This window comes from Spermophilus citellus (assembly GCF_964194105.1).
Source record: "Spermophilus citellus genome assembly, chromosome: 16".
Classification (NCBI taxonomy): Eukaryota; Metazoa; Chordata; class Mammalia; order Rodentia; family Sciuridae; genus Spermophilus; species Spermophilus citellus.
Window position 1 is genome coordinate 5,018,170 of NC_138196.1, and position 14,373 is coordinate 5,032,542.

Genomic DNA, 14,373 nt, shown 5'->3' on the forward strand with positions numbered 1-14,373 from the left:
AAAACATTAACCTAGGTTTGTATGAGCTCAAAAAATAAAATAGAACTTTACGATGTGGGAAAAATGCAATAATAAAATAGATATTGAAAAAAACACCTTGGTTAATCACTGTCGCAGATGTAAGAATAGCCAAGCTGGAACTCTGGATATCAGCTGTTATGGATTTGAGTCAAATCATCTTCTTTTTCTGTAGAAATTGCTTTAGTTAATCTCTCTGGAATCCAAATCGGCTGCTGTTCTCCCTGCGAAAAAACACAGACGGAACCCCGATTCCAGACAATAACTGGATCAGGACCTTTCCATTGTCCTGTTAGAACATCTTTCCAAAGTACCTTAGGCTTATGTACATTTTTCGGATACATATGTCTTTCCGCAGCACTAAGTCCTGATGAATCCAAATTTAGAAAGTTTAGAGTAAAAAGGGTTATTTTAAGTTTATCTTTGGGGATATATACCCCTTAAAGATCCTTTTAAATTTAAGTCTTTCAAAAGCATTCTGCCTTAGTTTTTTAGAATTACTTTAGTCCTTAAATTTTTTGATGTGGTTTTAAACCATAGTTGTCTTAGCCTCTTGCATTTTCTATCTGAAATACCTTTACTTGACATTTTCAACCATTTTCTATCTTATTTCTATCTTCTAGTTTTCTTCTAAGGTTTTTATATTTAACCTTAGTTGCTTTTTTCTCTCCTAGTTTTCTTTTGTTTCCTATTTTGTGGGTTTAAAATTCTTGTCTTTCAACATCTTTTTTATCTTCCTATATCTTTTTTATCTTTCTACATCTTCTCTCTTTTTTTACCTTTCTGTACTTCTGTTTTTAAAGTTTTTCACTTCAAATTTTTAATCTTCTTTATCTAAATATCTTTTATCTTATTATCTTCCCATTTTCATGGGGTTTTTTTTCCTCCATCATGAAGGCATCTTAACCACCTTCAATTTAACCTTTTAAAGCCTTTTGCAACTTATTTAGACATTTTACAACTTTGTACTTTACCACACAAAGATTATCCCATCTCCCTCTTTATAGTTTAATAAGTATATTTAAATAGTTTGATGAGTAAAGCAATCTTTTTCCCGCCATGAAGGTATCTCGACCACCTTCAATTTAACCTTTTAAAGCCTCCCAATTATCATCTATACTGTACTTTTAAATGTACTTTTTCACCATCTACAGCTTTACTCTTTTAAACGAGGCTTCAATTCTGTTTAAATCACTTTAATGTTAGTTTACATGGCTGCCCTTCAACCAAAGGCTTTTTTTTTTCCATTAAGAAGCTTTGTCTCAATCTGCCATGTACAAATATCTTTCTCTTCTTTCTTCCTTTTTCAAGCTTTTAAATTAAGTCTAGTTTCCTCAAAATCTTTTTAAATGGCATTTTACAACTTTTTACTTTACCACACAGAGATTATCTCATCTAGAAACATTTCTTTTTCCTTTAACCTTTTATATTAAAATATATTTCCACATCTTGAATATCTTTATCTCTTTTCTTGCCATTAACCCTTTTTATAAATTCACATTCTGAAATAACTCTTATAAAATTTTTGAATTTAGACAAATTACTCCACTTTAAATAGATGAAATACTTTCATGTTTTTTAAGGTACTATACTATTGTAATTGAAACCCAACTGAAACTTCTTATACTCTTTGTATATAAATTACACATGATAGAATCTTAAGACTTAGTAACCTTGTTTCAGCAAAGACACAGACCAAAGCAATATTAAACTTTTTCTATTTACCAATTTATGAAAACACACATAATGTTTAAATATATTACCTTATGGAACTTAATAAGTAAAGAGTACTTGATTTCATATTTGTGGTTGATATTTTGACACTTTAGCTTTGGAAATTAATCAGATGTCTGTAAAACCCAAGACCTTAGACAAATGTAGTAAACAGAACTAGCCATCTCTTTCTTGTTGAAGAAAAATCCTTCTACAGGATACCATGATGGTCCCATTGATAACTTAATAACTCGTCTCTAAAAAGCCATGGGCTACATTTTTGTATTGTATCAACATATGCCCTAGCTGTTCTTGATCTTACTGGGGTGCCTCCGTCCTCTAACAATTTCTCTTCCTCAGAGGCGAACAACTTCAAACCTCGAGTCAACCATTTTCCCCAGTTTGCCTGAGAAAGTTCTATGAACAGGCAACTTGAAATAAAAACAAAATAAATCAAAACAAGAACACATTGTTTTTTGAAATGGCCACCCATTTTTTTTGCTCTCCTTCAGGAGCGAGCAAATTCACTTACCCCCAAGCTTCAGACATCCCGCGTACGGACCACCAAATGCCGCAGTCTTGGCTGGGCACAGAATCACGAGCCACCACACAGCTTTATAGATTCAAACAGCAAATCTTTATTCCCGAACTCACACCGGCCTCCACACACGTTCTCGGGCAATCCCAGTTCTCCTGCCGCCCAATTCACCTACTCCACGAGGCTCTCTTTCCCAAAATCCTCTCTGAATCTCACGAGAACTCAATGAGAGCTCAGGCAGCAGGAACGCCCTAATTCCAGCAGCAATAATCCTCAACATCGAACTTCCCTAAAATCCAAGGTCTTAAACCGGGAACGCCTTAAACCCAAGGACTGGGATACTTCCTCAAACTGCAGGATACACCCTAATCCTGGATCCACCCTCGTCCTTGGGCAGGGTCACCTAACATGCAATGTCAACAGCGAAATCATTAACATGGGGTACGCTGGCAAGGAAATTTCCTACTTGGTAATGGCCCTCAGCAGCAAGGCTCATTTAAAACCTCCTGAAAACCCTGCCAAGTGGGGTTTCCATGCCAGGATGCCCCCAGATCTGGAGACCTCTGGAGTCCTGAGGTGATTTATAGATTGAAACTGATCTGGTTCCAGTCTTCCAAGGAGACTTTGTGGATGGGTGTCAGCTGGACATGGTGAAAACTGTGCCATGGATGTCCACATCCTTATGGACTTCTGATCAAGACGTCCCCAAGAACATGCATTTCTCCTCGTGCATTCATCTCCAGTCCACCACTGCAGCCCCTATCCTGGGTATAGCAGGACTTTGAGAAAATGATCAGGGAAGATTCAGGGTACATTAGTTTTCCTCCAGAACCTGCACTCTATTCAGAAATATTGGTCCTGGGGGATACTTTCAATTTCCTCTTGAGAGATCCTGTCATCTTGTCACAGTCCAATAGACACTTGGTTCTTGGGATTCTCCTTTACATCCAAAGTCATCTGAAGATACTAAAACCATGGAGATTCTTTATGTCACTTAGCGGGGATATGAAGGCAAAATATTCAGATAGACTGTATTATATAGATTATATGAGGGGCATCTGTTTTAAAGATAAGAAAAGGCAAATATCAGGACAGCAATAGGAAGGAATATTAAGGAAATCTCTGCCCTAGAGTTCCTTCCCATACTGAAGGGATGGAGAATGAAAAACGTTCTCCCAATTCAGATAGTGATTCCTCCAGTTCAGACGTGACACTTCAATTCACATGCACTCAAAGGTTATACCAGTCCTATTTTAGAGAGAAGAAAATGGACCAAAAAGGTTTTTTAAATTGTTCTAAGTTACAGAGTGGCTCATGGAGAAGCCAAGATTGGAAGCCAGTCTGACTGAAAGCCTCACACTCTGTGTTGTCATGTGACCATGGGGAACACAGCCATGCATATCTGAATTTCCTTATGATGTTGAGTTCAACTGATGCTATAATTGTCCTCGATTCTCTTGGTACCTAAGACTTTCACAGGTGACTGCTTAAGTGACAACTGTCATCAAGCTCAGTGAGGGAGTCCTAGTTTTTAAAACTCTCAAGGTCATGAGAAATCAGAAGAATAGGAACCAGTCACAGAAAAGAGGAAACTAAAAACCAAAATGATGGAGCACACTGTGGGACCCTGGATTAGTTCCTGGACCAGAAAAGGACAGAAAAAGCAAAAAAAAAAAAAAAAAAGCCTGGAGTTTGGTTAACAGTGATGCACCAAGATTGATTCTGTGGTTTGGAAAATGTCCCACAGTAATATAAATAGCATTAGAGGAAATGGAAATGGGTCATGGATACCCAGGAACTAGCTTTGCAACTTTGCTGTAAATCTAATGTTATTACAAAATAAAATGGTGACTTTCAAAAGGATCAATGAACTCCCCCACCCACAACCTGACCCCAACCCAAACCAAAAAACTTGAATGAATTCTCCTCTCAAAAAAAAACTTATTTACATGTACAGACACACCTAATTATACATTAAAAATCTCCAGATGGCTACATTACTGGGACCTTGGGTGAAGAGTGTATGTTATGAGAGATTTTCATTAGCCTCGCTTTGCTGTTGCATTAGGACATGTGTCCCGCAGTGGGGAGGTGCTGTCGGAGGGGCAGAAAGGGCAGAATAAGGCAGAGTGAAGCAACCTGGACCAAAGGGACCCTGCCAGGAAAAGGATGGGGCTTGAGAAGACAGCAGCATGGTGGGACAAACCAACAGAGGACCACTGGGCTGTACATGAGTAAAATGGCTCCCAATCAGAACTGGCCCCACATCCATAACACACATACCAACTACACTTCCCCTGCAACCAGCAGACAAGCCCTGTATGTAGTTCAACTCTGAACTACTCCAAGCTGACTGAAACAGTTACAGTAGCTGGAGAGCAGCATGTGTCTGAGCCACTCACAGCAAGTGAGACTTAAGGTGCATAGCAGAAAGAGCCCAGATAAGATGGAAAAGGCCAGAAGCCAGTGGAGAAGGCAGGGGTGGAGGCTGGAGCAGAAACTAATCAGTTTCTGAGCAAGAGAATACCAGAGAGGCAGCTGGGGCAGTGAGAAAGAAAAAGAAGAGGAAGCACAGAATCAGTGACTTTTTTGCATGTCTTTTTTTTGAGTATAGTAAACTATATGTAACATAAAATTTATCTTCTTACCTGTTTTGAATGCATAGTCAATGACAATAAAGACAATCATATTGTTGTGCCTCAGGCCATTGAGCCCCATAAATTAGGGCTTCCCAAGCTGTCTGTTGTGATAGACCCACAGTTTCTATTTGCTATCCATTATAGACAGATGCTTCTGTGAAAGACAATAAAAATGAATTACTTAGCAAAACCAAATGACAAATGTAAACAAAAATAAACACACACGTTTAAATGTCACATTTGACAGCCTTAAATGGTTGTCCAATTGCAATGGACATTTCTTAACTCCTAGTCTCATCTTCTGTACTCCTCTCACCTTGGACTAGTAAGGAATGTTTTCGGAGTCCCACATGAGTGCCATGCTCTGAATTCTCTGTTCCCAGGTCCCAGTAACTTTGGTGTAGATCTCACTTTAAGCATATTGATTCATGTTCCTTCTTCTGCTGCCTTCCAGAACCAGGGAACTCTGATAGTAACAAGGTCATCTTTGGAGGTGGAGAGATGGCCTGAGGTTAAAAGTGAGGTGAGGAAGCCACAGCATTATCACAGAATGGCTTTTGAATCAACACCATGCACAGATGTGTCCCGTCGGCCCTGTGAGTCAGGCCCACCTTCTCCCCTGTGATAGTCAGCCTTCAAGATGGACCCCAGTTATTCAGACCTCCTGTGTTCACACCCTTGCTACAGCTGCACTCTGCTGACTGTGGCTGGCCCTGTGTGCCCATAGAGAAATGAGGGATTGGCAATGATGGCTTCTGAGGCTAGATCTCAAAGAGCCTGGCAGCTTCTACCTAAGTTTCTTGAGTCTCTGACCTGGTATGGTAGAAGTCCTGATACCTTGGAGCAGTCAATGCTGGAGACAGCACCAGGAAAGACCAGGAGCACTATGGAACCACAGCTAGACACACAGAGAGAGATACTGGAGACTCTGAACTCCTCTATCTTCCCTGCTCTACATCCCAGCCGAGCTCCCAAAAATTGTGGAGCACAAATGAGCCTTCCCTGCTGACCTCCATCCAAACTGTAGAGTCCTGATTATTATGGATTGTATCCTCCTGAAAATTCATATATCAAAGCCCTTAGCAGGGTGTCGTGGCATATGGCTGTAATCCTAGTGGCTCAGGAGGCTGAGGCAGGAGGATATCTTGTTCAAAGCCAGCTTTAGCAAAACCAAGGTGATAAGAAACTCAGTGAGACTCTGTCTCTAAATAAAACACAAAAAAGGACTGGGGATGTGGCTCAGTGGTTGAATGACCCTGAGTTCAATCCCGAGTACCAAAAAGAAAAAAGCTCTAACCCCCAATGGCCCATGTCCTCATCAGAAAAGGAGATTAAAGACACAGGAGAAGATGGCCATCTGCAAACTGAGAGGAAAGTCTGCAGGAGAAATCAACTCTGTTGACACCATGGTCTCAGACTTTCCACTTTTGGAACTGTGAGGGAAAATAAACTCTCTTATTTAAGCCACTCAGGCAATGGTAGCTCAGTACGGCAGCCCTTTCAAATTATACAATGACCATAAATGATTATTATTATTTTAAGATATCAAAGTTTGGGGCTAATTTGCTATAGAGCAATTTATAATCAGAACACCCTAACCTTCAAGAAATCTGTGTTTTTTTAATTACTGGCACGAGAGGGTTACACCTTCCCCATGGAAATGCATTTCCTATAGAAAAGTGATTGCAGCCTTGTGAAACCTACATTGTCCCTCGAGTCTGATTGCTGTTTTGCTGTATTCATTCCAACAGAGAACAAGGAGGGCTTTGCAGATACCTGCAGAGCAAACACACCCCAACTCAGAAGGAAGAGAAGCTGTGATGGAGAACTTCCTTCCACATTCCAGCCTTCCTGGCTGCTATAAAAATGAAGGTAATTGCCAACCTATAAAAATGCAATGACTGTTAGATCCCTCAGTGTGCTATCATCTATTAGTATAGTGACAATGGCAGAATTAGGTGGACAAATGTGCTTTCCAGTTTCCCAGCTGAAACATTGCTAAAGCTTAATTGGATTACACTTCAAACTCTGTGCCCCTCATAGGAGGTTGTGAGTTTGCATTACAAAACAAGGCAAATGACACTCAGGGTCTGAGGTGGCACATTGCCTATCCCTAAATTTACGAGAATGATCTTGTCAGGTTTTGAGCTTTACTAGCAATTAAAAGGTGTTCCTGCTTACTGATCTGGAGATCATGCTGGCCTCTGAGATGTGTCCCTGTAGAGAAAATAAAGGCAACAGGAGTCAGCTAGGAATTTCACCAACTTCTTTCACTTCTGGGGGGGGGGCAGGGTTTCCAATAACATGATAAATGCATTTACCTCCTCCCAATTTGTGCCATGTAACAGTCAGCTAAAAATCTGCCAAAACTTTTAGCCGAATTCTAGAGGGCAAATGAACATCATCCATATTCTGATATATAGCTTCTGACACTAATTTGTCAGAAATTTCTAGAATGCTGTTCCCAACACAAGGAAATGTCCCAGTACCCCCTCCTCTCTGTTCCTGGGACTCTCCGCTCTCCCAGCAAAAGGACCAAGTAGTCATTTGGCTTTTTTTTTAAGAGAGAGTGAGAGAGGAGAGAGAGAGAGAGAGAGAGAGAGAGAGAGAGAGAGAGAGAGAAGAGAGAGAGAGAGAGAGAATTTTTAATATTTATTTTTTAGTTCTCTGCGGACACAACATCTCTGTTGGTATGTGGTGCTGAGGATCGAACCCGGGCCGCACGCATGCCAGGCGAGCGCGCTACCACTTGAGCCACATCCCCAGCCCTGTCATTTGGCTTTTGATTGTACAACCCCATGCAAAGGTTTCTGTCAGGGCCCCAAAATGTATGTGACCGCAGCTGTGGGGGTGAACCACTTGTCAAGGCCTAAGTGATAAATGTCAGATTGCACTGATAATTTGGGGATAATTTTCTGCCTCTTCCAAACTAGTCCAGATTCTCCATCAGAAGTTGACTCTGATTGACCAAGAATTCTCCAATTCAAATCTTTGCTAAATAGTTTGTGTCAAATCCAGTGCAATTGGATTTGGCAAAAATCCTTAAGAACACAGCCACTAGATGTGAGATAAAGCAACTTTAGTTAATGTGTCACAGGAGATTCTTGGCCTGGACTCCTTGGGAACGCTTATCACCTCACTTCCACCTGGGCCACCAGGCCCTGCCCTGGGCTCTCAGCTGGTCCTTCTCCAGCTGATTTCATCATGGAGACAGAAGCACCCAATGTCAAGGGGATAACCCCAACCCCTGCTTCTAGACCCCTGAATCCTTAAGATTAAATCATCCAGGTCTCCTTCCAAGGCCACCACCAGCCTCTTCCATTATGTACCCTGCTGAGTGGCCCGTGTTGCCTACAAGCACCATCTGGGTCACAAAGCGTGTCAAAGGATAGGTGTCTGCAGGGGAAAGGGAGGGAAGTCCCCGTGGCATAAATAGAGAGGGAGTCAGGTGCAGTTCTACTTCCAGGAGCTTACAGAGGATTAAGCCAATAGGAACAGGGAGGCCATTGAAGAACCTGTCGCCCTCTGCCTCCTTCTTCCCTACTCCATCACCACCAAGACAGAAGGAAATTTTGCCTTCCTGTTTCATATTTCTATTCTTTGTTTCCTTCCATTCGAGAAATTTTGTTTCTCATTTTAAAAACAAACTTTGTCCCTTTCAGGGGTCTCTCTACTAACTTCTTTGCCTTCAAGTCATTGAGCCTTGGTGGGAAAGGGATGGAGCCTACCTAGGTCCCTTTCTTTGGCACCTGATGGCCACATGTGAATAATGAGAAGTATTCTGTGGCTGCAGGGAGCCCTTAGCAGCCCTGAGGAAAGCTCAGGCTGAGCTGCAGAACCTTGTGATCCTTGAGTTATTTCCAAATCTCTCGTGTCCCTTTGAGGGGTAGTGGGGACTTCATTGCTTGTTCTTATCCCACAGAGATATTTCGGTACCAACCCAGATTACCACCCAGATGGGGATGAGATAAAAGGATTTGAATGCTGTCACATGGTTTATTCAAAAGCCAGATAGAAATAGAGCAAAATGAAACTGGGGCTAGGATTTGATAGAGAAAATAGTACTCCATTTGGGGCTGAGCCAGGGCCTCAGCGACACGGGCCTGATATATAAGATCTAATTTTCACTGCCACAAAGAATGTGCTGGTTCAAATTCCCTTTGCTCCTCACTTTTTGTTCCTAGTCAGAAGACACGGAAACTGGCAAGGATCCCTGGCAAGGCCACCTGATCACATGGAGAGAGGGACCTCTAGTGTTGAGCTACTTCTTCTGCCATCCACTACCACTCTTTTCTTACATGTTTATCATTTGCCTATGATCATTAGAACCATGTTTCTGTGAGAAAAACTCTATTTACATTGTAAAGTGAGCAGTATATTTTATTTCATTGAATTTTTTACTTCTGGGATAAGTTTGAATATTTTTGAGAATGGCAAAATATAGACCATAACATACGAAATTAAAGAAGACTTAAGGAAAATCTTATGCAGCAAAAAAATACTTATTAAACACCTATGAAATGTTTGGCCCTTGAATAGGTACTAAAATTAATTCCAGGAAGGCAAAGATAGGAAAAGGCAACTTAATACCAGTAGTAATTAGATCCCTGATGAGTAATGAGGAGATTTCATATCTATCTTTCATTTGTACATTCCCACAAACATTGATGGAGAAAAAAATCTCATATTACAGGCACTTGACTAGGCTCCAAACTACAGAGAAGAAGGATATAGACAGGTGAAAGGGAGGGGAAACCTCTGGGCAACAAGGGGCCCAGAAAGCACTGGTCCTGCTCAGCATTGCTGAAGTCATGTTTCCTATAGGGCATAGATGGGACAGAAGGTTAGTACATAAAGCTGCAGCAATTTCTGCTCTGTGGTGTTAATTATCATTTCTTGATTCATTCAGCTAATTTGCCAAGTACCTTCTGTTATTGGATCCTTGGTCCTGGCACAGAGGCCACAGCATTAATCATCTTTCCATGACTATAACAAATAACTGAGATAATCCACTTCTTTGGAGGTGGGTAGTGGGGTTGAACTCAGAGATGCTTTTCTACTGAGTTACACACCCAGCCTTATTCATTTTTCATTTTTCTTTTGAGACAAGGTCTCCCTAAGGAGACGAGGCTGGCCTTGAACAAATGACTCTCCGTTGTCAGCCTCTCAAGTCACTGGAATTACAGGAGTGTGCCTCCAGGCCTGGCTCTGAGATAATCAAATTATAAAGAGAAATGATTAATTTTAGCTCACAGTTTGGAGGTTTCAGTCCATGATTTGTTGGCCTCGTTTCTTTTGGGCCTGTAGCAAGGCAGCACCTGATGGCAGGAGCATCTAGTAGAGCCAAAATATTCATCTCATGGCCAAGCAGGGAGAAAGGGAAAGGGGCTGGAGTACTACTGACCCCTTCAAGGGCACACCTTCAATAACCTGTAGACATTTCCCTAGACCCTATCTTTTAAGGTTTTACCACCTCCCAATGGCACCATGCTGGGGACCAAGCCCTTGCCACATGGTCCTTTAGGAGACACTTAAGGTTTAAATTACAGCAGCCACCGAGATGAGAAGGATGTGGTCTAAACCCCTCAGAAACCTCACTGTCTAGTCAGACACAGAGATATATAAACAGCCACCCAGGGGACCATAAAATATGTGCAACCAGAGAGCTATGCCCAGGATTTGACCACCGTGGAGGGGCTGAGCAGCTGTATCTGATCCAAGGATTCACAGAACAGGTTGCAGGGTTGAGCCTTCAAAAATGAATAGTAGTGCCTGAGTCGAGGCAGGAAGAGCAAGACTAGTGGTATATGGGGGTGGAAGGCCTCTATGAGCCCTACTGAAATCGACTCCATCTGACTGGAGTCTCTCCTGAAGCTGAGAACTATGAAATTACAGGGAACCAAAACAGATGACTTCAGGAGCCCTAATGAGAAGATCTTATAATGGTTTGGAATGTCCCCCCAAAACTCACGTGTTGTGTCATGATCGCCAGTGCAGTAAGGTTCAGAAGTGGGGTGTTGGGGAAGTGATTGATCATGAGGGCTCTGATTAATCCATTGATAGCTGAATAGACCACCCTGGAGGTGTAGGCAGTGGGGCATGAATGGAGGAAGTAAGTCACTGGGAGTGTGACTTCACCTTGTTCTGAGCCTTTCCCCTTTCAACCTCAAAATCAATCTCTCTCTCTCTCTCTCTCTCTCTCTCTCTCTCTCTCTCTCTCTCTCTCTCTCTCTCGCTGCCATGAGATAAGCAGCTGTCCTCTACCACCTCTGGTGGAGGATTTCTGTCCTAAAGCAATGGAGCCAGCTGACCATGGACTGAAACCTCTGAAACTGGGAGCCAAAAGAAAGCCTTTCTTCTTTAAGTTGTTCATGGCAGGTATTTTGGTCACATCAATGAAGAGCTCAGTTACACAGATTTAGAGACCTTTTGTTAGGTAGAGGAGACAGGAAGTAATATGATGAGATGATCATTGTTCAAATGCTAACAAGTGACAGCATGCAAGATGCATTGAGGGGCAGGGCAGGCCACTGCACTGATTACAGTCACAGGCTCTAGAAGGAATTAACTAAATTTTGTGAGAATCCTAACAACCAGAGTAGATATGGAATCAATTTGATATTTGTCTGCACCTTTACTGTTGGCCAAGGAGCCAGGGGAGGATGCAAATGTTATCTTTGATGCCAACATATTAAATGAAGCTCATCCATACGCTTACCTTTATTCACACTGGAAAATAACATTACAGCAGAGAAGGATTGCTGTGATTAACAAAACATGTCAGCTGAGCACAGAGCCCATGAAACACAGCCATTGGGAACTGTTGCATTGCCTTATTACCTATGAATGATTGTCCAGTTGGTAGATCAGAGCTCTGTGCTCACAAACAAAGGGTTATACAAAGAGGGATACCCCAGGCATGGAGAAGACTGGTGGCAGGATTAGACTTCTAGTATGGGGATATCTCCAGGTTTTGTAATTCAATATCATAGAGGGCTGATTTGTTAACCAGAATTTCGATTTATCACCATGCAATGGATTCTTTAATAAAAAACTACTAAGATTTATAAGGAAGTTGCTTTGTGAACCTGGCACTACAAGAAGTGATGTGGAACGTAGCTAAGCTTACCCAGCTTGACTAGTCCCCATTCTGTGCTCTCACAGAGGAGAAGTGTAAGTGAACCAGGTCTGCACACCCACAGAGTGTCACCAGACACTGCTCTAGGGGCTGTGGTGAGAGAAATTAGTGATCCAAGGCCCTGCCCTTTTGGAGTTTATCCCTTTTGAGGGAAAAGACTAACAAATACAAAAGCTAACAAATACCTAGTACAATATCAGGGAGTGGTAATCACTGAGAAATGCAGACAAAACCAGGAAGGAGGGAGAGAGAAATGAGTGGGCAGACAGTGCTCAGGAATGATCCCTCTGAGAAAGGAACATCTTCGCAGAGATCTGAGGGAAGAGCAGGTGTGAGCTGTGTGATCATTGTGTTCTTCCAGCCCTGCAACAGTGGAGTAGAGATGCACCCAGGAGGGAAAATGAAAGAGGGGTTTGTGTGTTCTGGAGGATACCTGATGAGATATTATCATATACGATTATGATGGATGTCATCATCAGAGAAGGGGGTAGAAATACTACCATTCAAGTTTTAGTTCCAGTTTGGCCTCAGAATCATCTTCTATTATTGTTATTCAGCATAGTAGATCACACTCTGTACCAGAGTGTGACCAGAGTCATGCAAAGGTCCTGGGAAAGGAAGTTTGGTATGCTTAAAGGACGGGCTTCATTTCTTAGCAAATGCATCATAACACACTTGATATACCAAAAGAAGTTTTTCCATACTCAAAGTGATCAGAATGAACTTATTATGATAAGGCTACTATTTTGGAATTTTCCTGCTAGAATCACCTTCAGATTGCCACATACATGCCCTTCCTCTCAATCTTCCACCCAAATTACTCAAGAATATAAGAGTAAGCAAAGAAAATGGTGCTAGGAAATAGCAAAATTCTGAAACTTTGAGAAATTTCTGGTTGGTCTGAAATAAATGGGATTAGTGATGGAAATTTTGATTAGGACTGATTGGCTGATGATTCATCATGAGCAAGAGAGCCTCCTTGAGAAGGAGAAGAGTTGGAAGCAAGAATGAGTCAAAGATGCAATTAGCAAGGGGCACTCAGAAAACTTCCATAAATGCCCCGGAGCTTGATCCACCTCTCAGCTCCATGCAGGGTGCATGCTGGCCAGCAAATGGGACATTTACCTTCACAGTCCCTCATGTGGTCCAGAGGGCCTAGAGGGTGTAGGTACTCCAGGTGCCCTGCATGTGCCACATCAAATAGAAAGGAGAACAGTAACTGATACTAGTCACATCCTATCTCTAGCCACATCCAGAAGGTCACAGAAGCAGAAAGGTGAGTGGAATGTGAACGAAGCAAATTTTGTCACTTCCTGAGCAGCTGGTTGCCCATGGGGCTGCCCTCGTGAGGAGGGCTCAGGTCACCGAAAGACCCTGTCTGTAGGCTCCCTCCTCACTCAAGGAGACCTGCCTGCCAGCCTGTCCCCAGACCACAGAGCCCAAAGGGGAGCTCCCTTCTTCCCTCTTCTGCTTCTTCTCCTTACCCAGAGCCAGCCTGTCCCTTCATAGGGAAATCCACGTTTGCCCTGGTACTTTCCATGTTTCCAGTACCTTTATATTTTCTATGTAGATTTTCTCAGTGTTTTCCATTCCCTTTCCAAACATATATGGGGTTCATTAAATTTTCTTTTTTTATACTCTTTTTGGAATTATATATCCTACTCCTATTCTACCAGAATTTTACTTAAAATTTTAATGAAGTTTAATTAAACACCAGATTTTTTGCAACATCAATAATTGAAGAGCACTTATAACCTCCCTCTTCCCAAAGTCAAGCAGGATGAGATACTTTTATACCCCCTCCTGTTAATGGTCCCTGTGCTCTGAAAGCTTTGTTAAATTAATGGTAATTTTAGTTTCAAGATTATAATTATTATTGTGGGGCTTTTTTCCAGTCTATAGTTTTTACTTTCTTAATAGGCTTTACATGTTATAGCAGTGTAGGTTCATAGCAAATGAAGCAGAAAGTACCTAGATTTCCTCTCCACCCCAGGTCCCCACATGCACAGCCTTCCCTGCCAACATCTCCCACCAAAGCAATACATTTATTATAATCCACAGACCTGTACTACATATTACTATCACTCAAAGTTTACCCTAGGGTTCACTCTTAGTGTAGTATATTCTGTGTGTCTTGACTTATGCCATTAGAGTATTTTTTAGAATAGCTCCACCACCCTAAAATCCTCTATTTCCACATACTCATCCCTCCCCCTCTCTAAATCCTGACAGCCGCTGGTATTTTGCTGTCTCCATGACTTTGTCTTTCGCAAAATGTCATATGGTTAGAATCATGCAATATGTAGCCTTTCTAGACTGGATTCTTT